Source organism: Ambystoma mexicanum, chromosome 11 (genome assembly GCF_040938575.1).
Source record: "Ambystoma mexicanum isolate Mex_15411 chromosome 11, UKY_AmexF1_1, whole genome shotgun sequence".
In the NCBI taxonomy this organism is placed as follows: domain Eukaryota; kingdom Metazoa; phylum Chordata; class Amphibia; order Caudata; family Ambystomatidae; genus Ambystoma; species Ambystoma mexicanum.
In genome coordinates, this window is record NC_090934.1 from 1,199,159,902 (window position 1) to 1,199,173,848 (window position 13,947).

The following is a 13,947-nucleotide window of genomic DNA, read 5'->3' on the forward strand; positions in this document are numbered from 1 at the left end:
ATCCAGGACCTTCTCCTGGCAGCTTTTCCATGACCTATCAATCCCTTTACGGGGATCCTTATTGGTCTTTGAAACAAAAGTGAGCATCTTCGGATCTAGCTCGGGGGTTTCCGCTACCTTCCCTGGCAAGTCTGGTCGGGGGCATTCTGCTCGAAGCCGCTGTCGCACTTCTTTATCTAGGGCTTTCCGCAGCCTTGCTGTCATATATTGAGCCACTCTTGGAGAAGGTTGCCAGTCGGAAGACCTCGGGTTTCTGATAGCATCCGGGTCGAACATATCGTCCTGCTCCTCATCAAGGTGCTTCTCTTTTTGGGCTTTCTTGCCCCCACTGGGTTTTGCCCACTCTTCCTCGACTGGCTCCTCCGGCTCCAGAGGGGACGAACCCCTTTCCTCTGGCTCTTCTTCCGAGCCTAGGTCATCATCTCCTTCATTTTCTTCCCCAGGAGAGGGGGTCATGAGGTCTGGCACGGCCTGACGCAGTAAGTATGCTTGTTTAAGCTTCGCAAAGGCGTCGGCGACCTCCGGGGCCTTATCATCTGCCCCATCCGTAGGGCCCTGGGGGTCTGCAGAGGCTTTCCTCTTGCGGGCCTGAATACTCCCCGTAGACCCTGCTCCAGAGGGTTCGATGGGCAAGCTGCGAGTCTTCTTGGTGCTTTCGGTAGGCTGGTGAAGCATGGCTTCCAGTGTCTCAAGCCTTTCTTGTAAGGGTCTCACCCCTTGTGCCACTGCATCAACTAGGGAATTCCCCAGCACCTCCTTGAAACTAGCAGCCAAGTCAAGGGACTGCTCCTCCTCACTCCACTCGAATTCCGACATGATAGGGGTGCTGCGTGCCTCAATACCTTGTTATAGGTGCCTTATGCTGCCCACTTCCTAGCCGATGCTCTGAGACAACTTCTGTGTCCCTACGAGATAAACTCAGTCTATCTCTTTTTTGTTTTGTGGCTGCACCGACTCACTTGATCTGTTGAGCCTGCATCGGCTTATGTGTCTGTATCTTGTCCTCTGAGGCAGAAGCCTCGTATATGTGTGCTTGCTCGCACTGTTCTGCACGTTTTTTTTTTCTACACCAACGGGAAGCTCCCGCGGCTGCCGCCTTCTCCCGAGACTACGCAGGCCCTCGCTCGCCGTGTGCCTCACGGGTGCGGGTAGGAAAACGTGTCTTCGGGAGCCACGATGAAAGCTCCGTCGCGATAAGAGGAAGGATCTTGCTGCCGGAGCCGCGTCGCAGAATGAGTGCGACGTGGCTCGGCGCTTTGAAAAACTCCGCCCCCACGAGGGTGGGGGCCGGGGTCCTCCCTGTCGGCCCTCTGCGAGGGCTCGATGCGTCTGACGCCCACCTCGCCTCCCCGCGGAGGTAAGGGAGGGACCTAAGCGTGTCCGCTCCCGCTGTAGGGGCGGCTCGAGGGAGCTCCGCGGCCCCGCAACGCACCCCTGGTGTGCCGGGAATACGGCACGGGGCTAGCGGCCGCCGGAGCTCCTGATGCTGCTATGAGGCAGCCTAATATAATCGCGCCCCACGCTCACGCACGCTATGACGCCACAGAGGCTACTCGCGCTCGGACCGAAGTCCTGCAAAAAACCTTCCTATCTGCGTAAAGCCATTAAATTAAAAACACATAATATGCTGCGCAAGCATGCTATGAATCCTCTCATATCCTCAACTTCAATAAATCTCACAGTAATCCTATCTAACACACAATAGCTGGGAGGTAGAAGGAAAATCACTTATCTGCTTGAAGAGCAGTAAAAGAAGAGGAGGAGCTCAGGGACAGGATGTGGTCATAACTGAGCTGGAGAGAAGGAAGGACTACAGAGACTTTGGGATTGGTAGTTTAAAGGGAAAGTCACATGGACATTTCTTTGTTGTTGTTTGATACAGTTGTTGAAACTGCTGAAGGGTAGTAATAAAGAAGTTGAAGCATAATGCTCGCCTCCAGTCTTGTCATAGAATCGCGTGTGAAGCAAAGTCAAGAAATACCCATTGTTGAATGTACCATTGAATTGTAAAGCTACCCCGCGTGAAAGATCTTACAAGTACCTGAAGAGTTGAAGTGGTCACGTGCCGAGTGAAAGAATCGGAACAGTGTCGAAAGACATCCACGAAGGAAAAAGATACATTTGCATTTATGTGATTGACCACATGTGAAAGAAAGTAAAGGAACAATGCGGTCAAAGAAAAATGAAAGATACAGAAGTGTTTAATGATTGATGAACTGAAAGAAAATGTGTTTCTATCCATGTGTGATATAAAGCAAGAAAAGAAAGTATTAAACATGAAAGGAAGAAAGTGCAAGATTAAGAAATAACATATACTATGAAAAGTATCTTCCCATGGTGAAAGGTGTTATGGGAATTGTAGTGTATTAATGTGAGAAACATATAACTGAAAGAAGCAAGGTATTCTGGAACTGGTCGTTTTGTGACTAAGAAGGGCTGGGGCAAGTGAAGCATGGAAGAATAAAACAAGCTAACTAAAAGAAAGGTAATATCAGAGAGCAAATTGATTAAGTGCTAAAGCTGCACACAGGAGCTGAGACTTGGGGAAGGGAACCCTGAGCCTAAAGGGTTTTGTGAACATTTCAGACAAAATACTGCTTTCTGCAAGGGAAGTCTAAGAAAGCAGACAGATATTTGTTTGATAGGCACATTAGGGGAAAAAAGCCAAGCAGCCAAAGGTTAAAAGGATACAACAAGGAATAAAGAGATGGGATACAGATCAGAGTGGCCACACCTAGGAGGAGCAAAGAACCTGGTAGGGTTTGAAAGTCTCTGATTCTATGGCATGACAGGAGGCTTCATATTATGCATTTCCATCTTTACTCTGAAACCACAGCAGCAAAGAAAAAACTTTACAAACAAAAAGTTTCAACAACAGAACTAGATAAGAGTTCAATGTGTATGCATGGGGAACTCCCCAAACCATCATGAAGGACAGGTCATGCCCTGCAGGGAACCAATGAGCAGGGACCCTCCTCTATATATATCCATTACTCTAACCCCAACCCCTCTTTCTTTGCTGCTGACACCACAGAGCTAGGTCACCCCTTTCAGTTGTGTCTTACATTTTAGTCAGTGTTTTGCCATATGAATTGGTGTTGCATATATATGTGTGCCTTGTGGCTCTCACTTTGGAAAATTGTGTTTCCTTATTTTAAATTTATTTGCTTTGTTATTTGAACGGCCACTTACTTTGTGGCGTCTAACAGAATTAATGGGTCACGAGCGCCCGTGCTTCTTCCTGCAGTATGGTTCCTTTTATGGATTTGGGGCGCCTGGCAGCGCCGAGCTGTGTGTTTATTTTCCTTTCTTTCTGAGATAATGCGAGCAGTCGCGTGGGCCCTTGTGGAAGCTAAAGCTTTAGCTTCAGGCCTGTCCAGCGTGATTTATGTATAGAATGACAGCTGTGGTGCGCGGGTCTTTGAAGCCTGGGCTTCAGACCTCCCGTGCACACCCTTTGTTTGTTTTGTTTATTTTTCGCGTGCGGCCCATTTAGAAGCTGTTGCTTACAGGCCTGTCACGCGGGGGTTGGTGTGCCTAGTGCGCCCGGTTATGTTTTCTTTTATTTTGAGAGTCTTTGTCAGCGCGGGTCTTTGAAGCCTTTGCTTCGGACCTCGCGCACACAGCCAAGGGGTAGGGGTGAGTAGCGCTTTTTTCTTCTGTAGCTAGTACAGCAACCAGTGGCTCAAATGGTAAGTGCTTGGTCTTGGAATCTTGGAGACCTGAGTTCTAATCCAATGTCTGGAACATCCTTGGCATGATTTAAAAACAAAATAACATTTTTTTATGCTGAATTATGAATGTCAAATTTTTGAATTTATCCATAGGGGAATTTTCCTTTCTTATACGCTGCCCTGACCCAGGGGTAGGGTTGAGCAGCGCTCAGATACCTGTGGGTTCGTAGCGCTATATATATAATTGCTGACTTATGAATGCTAAATTGTTCACTTTATGCCAAATGAGATAAAAGGGTTTGTTCCCTTTAAAGTAATCCTTATGGGAAAGGTGCAGGCTTCCACATATGGGTCTCCCATTTCAATCCCCATGCGCGCCCTGGCAACAGCTTTGCTTACCGAAGCGCAGGTGAGGGGAGCGCCATGACCACCTTTACGTTTTAGAAATGAAATACAAAATACTACAAGGTCTCTCACTATTTTTGGGTGTCTTGCGGCAGAATTTCAGCACATTTATTTTGAGTGCCGCTGCCTGCTCGGCTTCAGGTTTCACCTGAGTTTGGATGCGAGGGTTGTTCCCTTGCGTGCTGCTGACTTCCATACCCTGCTCGGGTAAGCAGCTTGTGGTGCGCTTGCTTGGCGTATTCCTTTGACACAGCAATGGTTAAGCTGTGTGTGAAGCATTGCCGCTTCCCTTTGTTCAAACAACTATTTTGTTTGTTTTATTTGTTTTCTCACTTTATCCTTTAAAGAAAAGACAGGGGTTGGTGGAGGAGGTCGTTAAATGACCTAGAGGGGGCTTGGGCCTTCCTATCCAGCCATCATTCAGGCACAATCCTGTACTAGAATGATATTTCATGTCCCTTTATGGGGGAAAAGAAAAGTCTGCTTAATTACCCCTCTCTCTCTCTTTTTCCGTTAGGTAAGTTCAGGACAACTCAGCCCGTTTTCCTTTAGGTTTCTCCTCCCCTGAAGGGGTTAAGTTCGCAGGTTAGGGGTAGTACCCACAGTTCTGGTCTGTTCCTCATATCCTGTTTTCTTAATATATATCTCCCCCTAATGCATGGTCCTTGTTTTCTGTGTCAGTTAATTTGGCGGACCCTACTTGCCTTCATGAGGTGTTAAGAACCTTAGCCTTCTTCCCTCATCAGGAGGGCGGTCTTGGGAGACAGTGCCATCCTCTTGTTTTGTGAGTGAACCCTCTCGACATTGATTGCACAGTCCTGGGTATCCTTCATTGCCCTAGGGGACATAAGCGGTAGGACCCTATGAAGGAAGAGGGTATCTGGGTTTTTTAAGACATGTATAACCCAGTTTGCTCAGCTGGCTAAAGAGTGATGTAACCTCTATTTTCACTATTTGATGTGCAAGTACTGGGCTACTTGATTGAGATCTGTTTCCCTGCTCGGCAACGACGGCGCCTCTGCTCTTACGGAGCGGCGTAGTTACCCCTCTTGTGAGAAGGGATGGCTCAAGGGCAACGCATTTGTCTGAGCGGTTTAACTATACAATCCAGGTTCGGATTATAATACTAGTACTTGAAAATGTGCGGATCATGAAGGGCTGGATTATAAGAGCGATTGCCTGCTCGGCTTTGATGGAAAACCTTCACGGCCACAGGATGACCTAAGCCCTTACCCGTGCGATTTCATCTCAAATTATATTATTGAACAGGTGGCTTTATTAAGATCTTGCCCCTCAGGAGAAGGGAGTAGCTCCTTTGGATGTTTTCCTGAGTCTACCTATCCGGTAGAAGGTGCATCAAGAAGTGCGCACAGTTACTCCTCTGCTCGAGGGGCTTGAGCATGGTGTTTTTTGTTCCTTTGGAGGGAGTGTGCCGACAGCAGTCCTGCTAGTCATAGGATATCTCCTGTAATGCCTTTGGTGTTCACTAGGTTTTTCGTAGATGATGTTCATTTCAAACCCCTGGGGGTTGCTGTGGGTTAACAAGCATCCTATTTGTGCTCTTCCTCTGTATGTTTTTCCCTTTCCCTCATTTTAGAAGGGGCGGTGATAACAACCTCCCTCACGGTTTCTCAATTATGAATGAGATAAATATGCTCTCACTAATTGGGAGTGGACATATAGGATACTTCTAATAATAAGTATTTTACAAGTTTTAACATATATTTGTGGCACTCTTTAAAGGGAAGTATTGTTATGCTCATTGTTTCCTGTCTCCTGGCAGATGGTATGGTCGTATTAGACCTCGAGGGTTAGTGTTGGGGGGTTTCCTCCATTATTCCTCCCCTCAGGAGTTTCCGCGTCAGTTCTACTGATGGGTTCACTCTTATCATTGTCCCTCCCTTTCGGTTTGGCTTTTCCCATCAGTCCCTGGTGTCTCCAAGTTAATGAAGAAGGTGATAACTCACCGAGGTTCCAAAGGTTCTGGCGTGTATATATGTATATACTATTGATCTATTATTAGTGAGATTACATTTGCACTAAGCATTTTATGAATCTATCCTGAGCTAGATTTTTATATATATAAAAAACTGCTCTTTAAAATGGCCATGCGTAACGAAGCACTATGCACTTATTGACTTGCTATATACCTTATGCACTTTGTGACCTGCTTACAATCTATTAGCACTATGCACTTGATTGTAATAAGTTTAGACAATTGTCTTGTCCATCGAGGCCGACATGCCATTTGATTGTAAAAAAACTCCTGCTATTTTAGCAGTGGCATTTAGGTTTTACATCATGGTTTCATCAGTTTCGGCAAAGGTATATTAGCAGTTGAGCATACAAAAAAGTATTTGCAATAGCCGCTACAAAATGCCAACCATGTTTATCAACCTTAAGGTACTGAGTACGGGCAGTAATAAAAACTGAAAAGGGACCACCACAGTTTGTTGAACCATAGAGTTGGGAATTAGTGGGGATATATACACAATGTCTTCGAGCACTCACTTGTAAGTGAACAAGCAGCAAGCAGGCTGTGAAACGCGTTGTACCGTGTCTTTTTTTCTATTTTGGCTGATGCCGCAATAAAACTGGATTTTGGAAGAAAAACCCATTGTCATTTGTGCCTAATCAAGGACGAAGTTTTACTCTGGCGGGTACTCCACTGCTCGGAGTGCCATCCCCCTTGGGGAAAAGAAGGAATCATCTTTTTCCCCTTTTTTTTGCTATATATATATATATATATATATATATATATATATATATATATATATATATATATATATATATATATATATATATATATATATATATTTTTTTTTTTCTTGGAAACAGTTAGAGATGTCCCTTCCGCAATCACAGAGTTTGTTCTTGGTTTTAGGCACGTCATTATAACTCTGCATCTTATCCTTTGGTATGATAGACTGTACTTAAGTAAGGCGTTAGCAGTTTTCTCCCCTGGAAAGGGTGATTTTTTTCCCTTAGCTAGTTAACCTAGATGAGCAGAGGGCCAGCTCCTTCCGTGTCATTGTTCCAAGCACCCCGCGAGAATCTATTGCTCCCGCATTTAGATCAGCCTTTGGAACAGTTACCTAACTCTGTTACACACAAGAGCCTTTCTCTAAGATCATTTCCAGTTAGCTCCGTGACTGGAGCAACATATTGTCAATCAGGATGTCGGTCCGATAACTCAGCAAGTGCATCACACGTTTTTAACATCTGTGCAAAGCCTGCTGATGCAGGATCCAATGGGCAGGGCCACACTCAGCCTTTCATACTTGCGAGATCGATAAATGAGCTCCACACACAGGGTGTTATAACAAGCAGGGCTCAGATGCCTGATGGTTTGTAGCGCTTTATGAAAGCTACATTATTAGCTCTCTCTTGGCCTCAATCTGGTACGGTTGGAGTTCCGATTGGGTGACCTCTTTTCCTTGTGAGAAGGTGGATGCCAGTCCACTGTCTTCGGACGGTTCCTCCAGGATTGCTTGGTTCCTTTTGGGGCCTTCTCGGGAGGGGGATGGTTCCCATCCCTATAGGATTTTACAGTGCATGTTGTCTAGTGTCATCCCTATCCACCTTTGTCTATCTCTGCCCATCAGTTCTCTCTTATGGTTCCTCTGTTATTCATTAGAATATATTTTCATCTTTTCCTGGGGCTTCAGAAGTTCTTTGCGCAGTGCTCTATCTGGGTCATCAAGGACTTTTGGAAAGCCTTTAATAAGCCTGTTTTCTTTTAGATGGCGGCTATTCAGTGATGGGTATGTGACTAAGATTTTGCTTCTGTTTCTCCCTTAACGGAAATAGGTTGTTCTGGTAGAACGGTCTACGAAGGCTACTTTACATGCCAATGATTGCATTTTACTGCCATTATCGCAGCGAAACATGGTCGCTAAGGGTGAAAACGGTGGTTGGCAGTACTTGGTGCGCGTTACCTTCAGGTCCATTGGTTTTGGGGTTCCACCTTGACTAGGTGTTTCTTATCGGCTTCGATTATATCATATGGTATTACCACATCTTTGTTTTTTCAAGTAAGGATTGTCTGTGCTACAACTGTTTTCAAAGTTATCCATGTGGAGTTTCTTTCCTGTTAAAGTACATCTCCTGTTTCAGCCCTTTAGATATGGACAGTGGAATGTTCTCCCGGGGGTCAGGAAAATAACTTTGTTATTGCCAGATTGGGTACCCATAGGGTTTCCTCCATTTATTATCCAGGTCTGGGTCATTTTCTAATGTATGAGTTTTTAAGTGTTTTTAAATGCTTAAATTGGACTTCACCCCTAAATACCTCTCAGCTGCTTTCCTGTGGGAACATTATTGCGGGGTCTCTTACCCTTGGGCCATATGGATTAAGTAGATTTTCAGAGAAAGGGAGTTAATTGACCTTGGTCCTTCAATGGAAGATGCTATAGTGTTTAAGATGCTCTCCTGGGGGAGGGAATTGTCAAAGCAGCTGTTTGGTCATGGGAATAATATTTGGAATAATAATTTTATTTTATCACTAGTGTATTGCTCAGGTTGGGATTTGGATTGGGATGCAAGGGCTTTGAACTTGCATAATATGAAGCCTCCTGTCATGCCATAGAATGGGAAATCCCCCTCACTAACGTGACAGGGGGTTTAGATTCTATTAAAGACAGGAGGCGAGTATTATCCCACCCACCCTCCCTTTGTATTGGCTGTTCTGCTTCCACCCACCCACCCTGTTATATTTCATATAGTTTCAGATTTGGGTGAGAAGTCCTATCCAGAAGAACTTCGTCATAGATTCAGGCTGCGGGAAGGTTGAGATCTCCAGTTTCACTGGATCCTTTCTCCGCGCTACGCAGTTCAACCGTTTCATTGGACATCTGGTGCAAGACAGCTGCAGAAAGAGGGGTTGGGGTTAGAGTAATGGATATATATAGAGGAGGGTCCCTGCTCATTGGTTCCCTGCAGGGCATGACCTGTCCTCCATGATGGTTTGGGGAGTTCCCCATGCATGGACATTGAACTCTTATCTAGTTCTGTTGTTGAAACTTTTTGTTTGTAAAGTTTTTTCTTTGCTGCTGTGGTTTCAGAGTAAAGATGGAAATGCATAATACTCGCCTCCTGTTTTTAATAGAATCTAAACCCCCTGTCACGTTAGTGAGGGGGATTTCCCATTGTACCCCACAGGTGAAATGTGTATGAAAGAAATGTTTACAAAAGGAAAGGTACATCCTGACAAACTGAACATGTGTTTGAATCTAAGATGGGCCTACGTTTGGGAAAGGGAACCCTAAGAGGCCTAACAAAGTTAAATACTTATGGGTGTTGATGCTAACGGAGTTAAAGCCTGGTGAAGGGAACCCCAAGGAGTCTGGAAAGGAGATGTGTATATTTCCTTTGTGTTTTGGAAATTGGAAAAGCTAATGCTTGGGGAAGGGAATCCCAAGGAAATTAAGACATTTGAAAGTGTAAGACTGCGACAAGAATTACGGAGAATGTATGATGAATAGCCTTTTGATGAGTGAACTCATTTTTGTGAAGCTGACCACATCACACCTGGTGAGAAAGTCACCTGAAACAAACCTTGGTTTTTCCTATTCTCTGTTGCACCACTATTTTTCCTTTTTTAAAGACTTCCTAACACGTGTAAAGAGTGAGGACAAGCATAGGTTTTGACACAGACGGACTATTGTTTTGGACTCATAGACATTGACGGCCATTAGAAACATCAGTTAAGGGAACCACCCCTTTAGAGTTAGGGCCAGTTAGGCATTACACCATTCCAGGAACCTTAGTAAATAAAGGTTTTGAAACTAACATCTTTGAGTCTGTTTCTCTCTTGATACCATGCCTGTCTCACAGAGCCCTCTAGTTTCTCAATGAATGTGATTGGCCCAAAGCAATTCCATTTTCAAATGCAGAGTTTAAGACGAGGACGGTACTCCAAGGAGGATTCCGGTGAGCCATGCAGCGGGCAAGCAAACGATAGCCAGCTGGACTGAATCCGCGAGCGGAGAAGGGGAACCCGAATGCGGTCCAGGCACAAGGACTGCTCGGCTGCTGTCGAGAAAACCCTATGGGTATCCTGAGCACCAGCAAAGCGTTCATGTGAAAGGACGCACTGCCGGGTAGAAGCAGATGTTTTCCTAGCCACTGCAGACCGAGATGGAGTGCCGAACGCTACCTGAGCCTCAAGCGACAAAGTAGCTGCTCGGGAAACACTGGTACCTACCAGGAAGAAGCGATCAGGTGCGCGGGCTACCCAAGAGGCACTGCAAGTCTGGGGGAGCAAGGTGGTGAAGGCAGAAGCTGGAACAAGAGGGTCTGGGACTGTGGGAACGAAGTGCGAGTCTGGGACAGCACTTATATGAGAAACAAACAAAAGCCTATCAGAATTTTACAAGTCTGGGACTCGCAGAGATGATTAAGGCTTGGCAGGAGAGTGTACCAAGCCGGTTTGAATATTGCGAGTGTGGGACTTGCAAACAAAAGAGGGACAGTCCATGAGAGGACAATTGCTTAGTAGTGAAAAAAACCAAGCCATTCTGAATACTGCGAGTCTGGGACCCGCACCCAAAATAAGTAAAAAATATATGTTGAAACAAATCCTATGTTTGGTAAACGTTGTGTGCCAAGTTGGTGGGATAAACAGTAGAAATATAAGGAGCATATTCTTGTGAACTGCCTACTGACCATTGTGTAAGAAAATATAGTCATGAGAGGCCCAAGAAGGAGAGAAACACTACAAGAAGGAAACTAGGGGAAATGATTACGACCGTAACCTTGGAGTTCTATCGTTTTGAACATTTCTTTGTCTTCACAATTTTTGATAACCCGAGAGACTGGGAACTTTTCTGTTGGTTGGATCTACAAAGAACACTTTACTTTAGGAAGAGATCATCGTTGCACTGTTGGTTTAAGTTATTAATGTCAGGGACAGAGGTAGGCTTTTTGAGACATAACTATCGTTTTGAACATTCAATTTCCTTAGTTTTCTTAGAGGTAGGGAATCCCCTCTTCGTTTTAGGGACAGAGGAGCATTTCTCCAATACTTTTTCATTTAATAAAAATTCCTGCCCAAAACATGCCACCATTGTGTCTGTGCCTTACTTCTACACTCTAACAAGTAGTAGTGGGGCGGAGAGGTAAGCAGTAGTAAGTAGAGTGTGGTAGTGAGAGTAAAGACAGACAGAAGCAGCAGTAGAACTAGAGCGGTAGGCAATGCTCAAGATACGAATTTGAAGTGGGAGTATTTTACTTCCCTTTTTTTAAAAGTTGGGATTTAAACTTAATTTTTAGGAAGAACAAAAGTCAGTCCCATTCCCAATGGGTGTATTTTATAAGAGAGTACAAATATGTTTTTAACTGTGGAACAGAAAGGTTTTTATACTAAATCTCTCTTTGCACCTAGTTATTCATGCACATTCCAAGATATGGTTTTACCTCTTTGTGTCAGGCATTAATAATAGTTTCTTCCTGTGGTACAATGTGCACTACTGATCCAAACATACACATGGAGCAGTGAGGGCAAGAACAGAGGCGCAAGCTCCTATGTGTCCATTTTCTATTTTTTATGGGAGTATTTTACTGCCTATTTAAATTTTTGGGAAGTAATTGCCTATTGTGATGAATCCGATGGTATCATTACTCCTTCCCATGTGACCAGGTGACGGCAGCCGCTACCTGATCCTGACCCTGGGGGTGCTTATATGAAGGAGGATCACATGGGGGGTGATGGTATCATTGCGTGAGACATGGTACCCCCCATTCCTTTCTGAAGATACCTCTCCGATTCCCCTTGCCTAATAGCCTTTTGTAACCCATTCCATCTTCCACCCATGGAGAGTAGTAAAACATCTTTTGTTACATCCCAAAGGCCAACTCTCAAAATCTAATCAGCCTTGTAAACTTGTGAAAGACACTTTTCCCAATTCCACATAATCGTCTTTCAAACCTATAACTCAGGATGTTGTGGAAAATGCGGCCAAGAGGATTTGTGGTTGCGCACTCCTAAAATATCACAAGTTGGTATTAATTTGAGCAATTAGGAGGCGGCTGCAGCCGTAGGGTTAGACTGGTGAGTTTCCACTCTAACCTTTGAAAAACAGAATCCTTAAAGGTTGCTAGCTTCACAGACTGCGCTCAATCATAAGTTTGCCACAATACGTGCAGTTAAGAGAAATTAGAAAATGAGTCCATTAATTTGAGACACACCTTGTGAGTTATAAGTAGGGTTCCTGTATTTTGATATTAACAAAAAACACATTCCTGAACTTCCTGAACATGGAGCACAGAAAAGCCTACAGCACCTGGTATTCCCAGGCGGTCTCCCATCTTGGTGCTAACTAGGCCCGACACTGCTTAACTTCTGAGATCAGACGAGATCAGGCGCATTTAGTGTGGTGTGCTCCATGTTCAGGAAGTGAGCCATTTCTCAATTGTCTTTCAATACTGCATGGTCTAGCCGACTAGATGCTTAAAGGTGGCGTGGCGTGACCAAATTTATGTGTCGTGACCAAATCTATCTCTTTTCAGAACACATTTAATATATGGATAGGCCAATTAAGTGTGACCAGGGTCTATTCATGCATGATTAATTGGATGTCAAAGTATGACCCTTTGAACTGCTCATTTGATTTTTTTGTCAATACCATGTATGATAGCAACACATGTGTTTTTGTTATTATCAAAATACATGAACCCTACTTATAACTCACAAAGTGTGTCTCAAATTAATGGACTCATTTTCTAATTTCTCTAACTGCACCGACTGACACCACATTATTGTGGCAAACTTATGATTGAGCGCAGTCTGTGAAGCTAGCAACCTTTAAGGATTCTGTCTTTCAAAACTAGTTTGCCTTTAAAACCCATTGCAAACACTCATATTGTGTTTTCAGGCAGGAAGGGACTACTATTCCCATATTCTCCACAACACTCGGATGAGAAAGAGGAGTGGAGTAGTGCAGAGCACATGAATCGTCACGCACAGGCAGCGCTCTAGTGGCAGCGAGCACCCACCTGTGCCCGGGACATTTAAATCACTGAAACAAAGAACGAAGAGAAACTGCTGCCAGGAGCAAGTTGCTCCTTTCCGTGTGAAGGAACGTCTGGGAGGAAGTCGGTGGAGCCAACCGGCTCGGGAACTGGAAAGGAGAAGGCTACCGGAAGCGGATGACACAAAGCGAGAATGCCAGAAGCCATGGGCATTCGCCGGGGTCAGAGAACAGCAATTTGCTCACAGGAGTCCCATGCGAAGCAGACAAGTGCAGCAGAAGCCTTAGGAAGCTGAAAAATGGTGGAGAAACGATACGAAAGCAGAAAGCAGCAGGAGACCGTCATCAGCATGCCAAAGAAAAAGCAAGAAACGCCATCAAGAACTGGTGAGTCCACGGAGGGACAGAGGGAACAACGGGGCATATTGGCAGCCATGCCAAACTGATATAATTATACATACCAAAACCAAGAGAGAGAGTAAAGAAATGGTTTAAAAAACTGGAGAGAGAAAGATTGAAAGAGCAGTTTTTGAAGAGGAAAGACTGTCAAGTTTGTCAATGCAAGTTGCAAGCATAAAAAAGATACACTAAAGAAATATATATATATATATATATATATATATATATATATATATATATATATATATATATATATATATATATATATATATATATTATGAAGTATATTAGCCAGTGGGGCTAAAAAGCAGAAGCATCAAAAGTGGGAGAGTGAGCAGAAGCACACATTTGAAAAAAGCATTGGCAGGAGAGTATACCGGGCAATTACAAGTGTGTGTTTTCAAGAATTGTGGCAGGCAAGTATACCAGGCAGTTGCAAATGTGTAAAACAAATCCTGGTATGGAATTAAACCAGGTAAATTGCAACTGAAGGCGAAACA

General features: G+C 44.4%; 1 pseudogene; it reads right to left on the minus strand.

Annotated features, from left to right (window-relative positions):
* Positions 1-12,349: 12,349 nt before the first annotated feature.
* On the minus strand, positions 12,350-12,467 carry LOC138505403 (5S ribosomal RNA; annotated as a pseudogene).
* Positions 12,468-13,947: the final 1,480 nt, after the last annotated feature.